Raw genomic sequence first — 5,700 nt, 5'->3', positions numbered from 1 at the left:
TGCTTCCATCTGCTGACAAGCTTTATGGAGATGCTGATTTCCTTTACCAGCAGAATTTTAGCACCTGCCCATAGTGCCAAAACCACTTCCAAGTGGTTTGCTGACCATGATCTGAATCTAGAATATATAAAAGTTTCACTTTTTGAAATAAGTTACAAAAAAATTTTACCTTTCCACGATATTCTAATTTCTTTAGATGCACCTGTAGGCTTCAACTGTAATGTCATGTCATTAGCACTGACCTCTGCAGCGGATTTCACTGACAGAAGCTACAATTTGGCATAAAAAAAATTCCCCCATTGACCCCATTCAGGTCAGTGGCATTAATGTGACATCAGGGGTTCAACCATAATTTTACAAAGCTACGAGAATGCTTTTTGAGCGCAAAAGAAAAAAAAGTAACGACTTTATTCAACAATTCGTCTCCTCCGCGTCACCCTAGCGCCATTTTGGAGAGTATCCACTGAACGTAAATTGCGTATGCTGTTTTGTGTCAGCTGTGCCACGCGGATACGTTGTTTTCGTTCAAATCAAAGCGTAAACGTCGTAAACAGCGTATCCGCATGGAGGGTCAGAGAGCTCTCAGATTCCATCAAACAATCTTAATTTGTGTTCTGAAGATGAACAGAGGTCTTAGGGGTTTAGAACGACATGAGGGTGAGATTTTTGGGTGAACTATCCCTTTAATCCATCTTAAAAACAGAATGCCTTTGAGATTAATGAGGATTTCTGTCACAATACCCAAACGAAGTGTACAATTATTGCAAAGTTCATTACAGTTCAAAACCAACATCGCATGTGGTTGTTGGAAATAAACCCTCTTTTTGGAACCATTTAATCTTCGTCATGTTAACCTCTGACCTCACATTCCCAGCCAGCAGCCCTTTGAGAGAAAACAGGCTGGAGGTCTGGGTCAGTTTACGTATATATGGTTGTGATGACTTTGATGTCACTAAAATAGATCCACTTAGCGGTCATATTTTATCTTTGGAACAGATGGAGCCTGTCGGAGAGGCTGAAAGATCCTGAAATACAACATAGTCTGAAATTTTAGCTACAGATCGTTTGGATAAAATTAATTTTGTTTCTGCTAGTGTGCAGCTGTTTCAGACACAGTATAACCTAGATCTGATAGTCATACTCTTGACATATCTTAGCATTGCCATGGTGCTCATGTCTCTTTCCTTGATAACGTGGATGTTAAAAATATGACAATTTTTTAGTCGATTATCATGATGCTTTGCTACCATGATGCTAACATGGACATGATGATATGAAACAGACACTGAACTTGAGAAACACTCACTATGTATATTAAGAAAGTAGAAGTGTGTGAGTGTGCAGTGAAATTCCTGTTTATATGGGAGTCATAAAAAAATTACTTTGAAATGCAACATACGGAAGTATACTTGGCATTTAAGTCTATTTCTGAAGTATCTAAATTCAAGGAAACCTTTAAAGGTGAGGTGTGCCATTTCTTTTATGCTAAAATGCCTATGTCTTCTTAAAGTCAGTGAATTGCTATTTGTAACCCATTTTACTTCCATAATGTGACATATACCTTAACGTTCAAAAGTCTGGGGTCAGAAAACTTTTGCATTTATTCTTTTTACATTGTTCCAAAGATTTTATGTTAAATAAATGCTGTGTTTGAATGAATGTCTGTTCATTACAAATCCTTTAAAATGTATTATGGCTTCCACAATATTAAAGGGGTCATATGATGCTGCTAAAAAGAACATTATTTTGTGTATTTGGTGTAATGAAATGTGTTGAAAGGAAAAAATGAAATCGCATCATATGACCCCTTTAAGCAGCAAAATTGATTTAAAAAAAATCATGCGACACTGATAACTGTAGTAATGACTGCTATACATTCAACTTAATTATATTAATATAATGTGGATTACATTTTATTATTTGACAGTATTACTCTTTTACTGAATTTGTGATCAAATAAATATAGCCTACCTTAACGTTCAAAAGTCTGGGGTCAGAAAAATTTTGCATTTATTCTTTTTACATTGTTCCAAAGATTTTATGTTAAATAAATGCTGTGTTTGAATGAATGTCTGTTCATTACAAATCCTTTAAAATGTATTATGGCTTCCACAATATTAAGCAGCAAAATTGATTTTAAAAAAATCATGCGACACTGATAACTGGAGTAATGACTGCTATACATTCAACTTAATTATATTAATATAATGTGGATTACATTTTATTATTTGACAGTATTACTCTTTTACTGAATTTGTGATCAAATAAATATAGCCTTGATGAGCATAAGAGACTTTTTTCAAAAACATTTAAAATATCTTACCGACCACACACGTTAAATGTTAGTTTATTTAAAAATGAAGGAAAATATTCAATGAGAAAAAATATAGGGTGGGAGTATCCAGAAGGAACTGATTTGAACATCCAGCACAACAATAATTCTCACTCTCCCTATCTATCTATCACATTTTTTTGTCTGTCTACATCACTCAGGGACTCCCTTCTGCTCTCCCATAACTGCCTCTTCATCTGCCCTTGACTTCTTTTCAGGTCTTGCTGTGTCCAGTCATCTTTTTGCCATTTTTCTGTTTCAGTGAGAAAGAATATCTCTCCATTTAGGCTGACAAAGAGGGTGATAACCTTGCCCAAGGTCTGGCGTAATTGACATTGTCAAGCCAGTAAGTTGTTTTCAGATGGAGAGGAGCTTTTCTGCTTTGCAAGCTGTCTCCAGTACAGAGCACATATTCCTGGGGTGCATCACCCATTGCAGATCAATCTGCGAAGCCTCCAGGATATTTCATCACTCGTTGTCTCTCCGATTTTCTTCTTCTCTGTCAGCCTGTCAGGTTCCACAGGCTGGAAATACAGTGGACATTTGACTCTCCATGCTGATGTTAAGCAGTTAGTGCAAGTTTTGCCTTTTCTGTAAGCGTGGCCACAGGAAGGCAGAATGATAAACCTGTGCCCCTGAAAAATTAGCTGCGTTTTGACTTCAAGGCTTAACGCAAAGAGCTTTTGACTGTTTTTCTTTGACCTGACAGTTTACATTCACTCAACTGACTGTGTTTACATTAATGACCCACTGTTACGACCCTATAGTTTTGTTGTGTTTTGTTCTGCTGGTTTGTGTGTGTCTGCCCAGGTTGCTGCTGATTGGTTCCTGCAGACTCATTGATGTCGTCCTCTGATTGGTCTTCTCCCCCTTAAAAGAGATGACAGCATTTCCTTCAAGGGGGGGTGTGGTGGTGGTGGCCATTTTGTGAACCATGCTGTTTGTTGGTGCAGCACTTGTGCTGTTTTACCCCCATTTGTATGCTGAGAGAGATTGTTTGGATATTCATTGTTTTGTGTAACGGTAATCTGGCTTACCCGACCCTTGCCTGTTGTACGATTTTGATTCTGGATTCTCCCTCTGAACTTGATGTTTCTTTGTAAATATTTATTGTGAATATTGTACATAGTTATTGGGAAAGTAAGGAGTCAGACGCCATCTTTTGTTTTTGTAACGTTTGGATCTGTGTTTTTGGAGTAGGTAGTTAGGTTCGAGAATTGTATTTTATTTTAGTTTCTTTACTTCGGATAGGTAATTTAGAGGGTTTAATATTAAGAACGTGCATGGGTGCATAAGCTGACAGTCAGCTCTATCTAGAGTTTGACAGAATTTTAAGGATGGCCCGGAGCCAGTGTTGAGAGAGTTTTGAGCCATTTCATTTTACATTCATTGTTGTACTTCCATTTTTGCAAACCTAAAGGTTAGAGCTTTACTTTGAGCAAGTTTAAATAATTAATTTTCAAATTAAGCATAAATTATGTAAAATAAATATAAATTACTTCATTTATATAGCATGTTATTTACTATATTTAAATGAAATGGCGTGCTTTCATATATATATATATATATATATGTATGTATGTATGTATGTCAGCTTTATATCAGCCACCCTGATCTCTAAAATATTGACATCAGCCATCAGTATTGAAATCCGTATGGAACGACCACTACTCAAAAGTGTTTAAAGGGATATTGTGGTGCTCTCGTGAACCCACGTCGAAAACTGACACGGAAGGGAAGAAATTGTTGAATAAAGTCGTTATTTTTGGGTGAACTATCCCTTTAACTTTCAATCCTTTCGATCTATAGTTGCCTATAGATTTATAATTCTTAAATTCATTTTAAAAAAAGGTATCCTTGCAGAATGTATGGTTGACATTTCCCAGCTGCCTGACATCTCATAAACCCCAAATTACTTAGTTTAACATGCAAAGATATAAACAAATATTCCATTACACTGGATATTAATGACAGAGAGGCTTCTACAGAGCATCAGGCCTGAGCAGAGACAATAAAGCCACACACAGCAGCTTTCAGCATCACAGCTGAGCCTTCTCTGGGCCTTAGGTGTGGAGCTGGCACGGCATCCAGCGCTCTCCTGGGATCAGCCTGAGATAAACACATTTAGGTGCACATGTGACCTATGAGCCCATTCAACAGTGCCAGCCTCCATCTCTCCCTCTCCCCACAGGAAGTCTGACTAAAAATCAACCCTTTATTGGTTAACACAATGTCCATTAACTACGGGTAGCACATTGCAAAGCACACCATTACAGTTTTTTTTATTATTTTTTTTATGTATTTATTTATGAGACTATAAGGATGATTCTAAAGGTGGTCTGTTATAGTGATGTGTGTTATTATAGAAACTATATGTTATGAGTATGATTGTATAGGAAGGATACTGTGAAAGAGATTGTGTGATGTCACCTTCATCTTTTTTTTTTATGCAGGCTTATTCTGGCTGCTAACAGAGATGAGGTCTACAGCAGACCGTCCAAAGCTGCAGACTTCTGGGGCAGCAACAATGAGTTCCTCAGCGGTAAATATCAGTCTTATTTTTCAGTTATTAGACAAATATTTAATATCCAAAGTCCAGTTTTTATCTCACCAACATTCTGAGAATTATTGGCTTTGCTGTGTCACTGAGGAATTCAGATGTTGGTTTTTATGTCAGCATTGAAGAGTTCATAGGAACTGCAAATAACTGAGTTTCTACAGTTTAGGATGAACAATAGTTTCTTCAAGAGTCTTTTTATTGTGTCTCACAGAGCCAGTCATTTGACTATCTGCATGATGTCTAGTCTAGAACAGCCCACTTAGATATAATGGAACTGTTGTGACCAAACACAGATTGCTTCATTTTTTTCCAGTTCATTTGCTACTAACCAGCTAGTTAAGTAGTGTGGCTGTCTAGTTTTTCCCCCCCAATTTTTTTTGTTTTGTTTACTATTTATCCACTAACTAACTATTTGAAGAATGTAGTTGGCTAGTTTATATATATATTTTTTGCTAATATTTGTTTAGGTTGAATATTTTGACTATTTGTCCACTAACTAACTAGTCAAATTGTGTGGTAGGCTAGCTTGTCTAGACTTTTTTCCTAATTTTTATGTTAGCTTTACTATTTTAACTATTTGTTCACTAACTAGCTACTTGAGTAGTATGGTTTGCTAGGTTTTCTTTTTTTCTGAATTTCTATATTAGCTTTAATATTTTTAGTACCTTTGCATGCAAGAGGCAGATCATGTGCTATTTAGCCTATTATTTAACTCAGAAAATATAAGAAAATTCTGTTTGTGGATATCTAGATTACTTGCTACTAGGTAGGGCTGTCGCGATAACCGCAATATCGCAATACCGCGCTA

At 36.5% G+C, this 5,700-nt stretch overlaps 1 long non-coding RNA gene across 1 annotated transcript in view; it reads left to right on the top strand.

The window, feature by feature from the left end:
* Positions 1 to 4,870, top strand: part of LOC107748855 (uncharacterized) — a 7,964-nt gene extending 3,094 nt beyond the window's left edge. The window contains exon 3 of the long non-coding RNA XR_001640969.1: positions 4,786 to 4,870. This is a non-coding gene — a long non-coding RNA (uncharacterized LOC107748855). The remainder of the gene's footprint in view (positions 1 to 4,785) is intronic.
* The last annotated feature ends 830 nt before the right edge of the window (positions 4,871 to 5,700 follow it).

Source organism: Sinocyclocheilus rhinocerous, unplaced genomic scaffold (assembly GCF_001515625.1).
Source record: "Sinocyclocheilus rhinocerous isolate Xijiao unplaced genomic scaffold, SAMN03320098_v1.1 scaffold13339, whole genome shotgun sequence".
Lineage (NCBI taxonomy): Eukaryota > Metazoa > Chordata > Actinopteri > Cypriniformes > Cyprinidae > Sinocyclocheilus > Sinocyclocheilus rhinocerous.
This window is presented reverse-complemented; position numbering and strand designations above follow the sequence as displayed.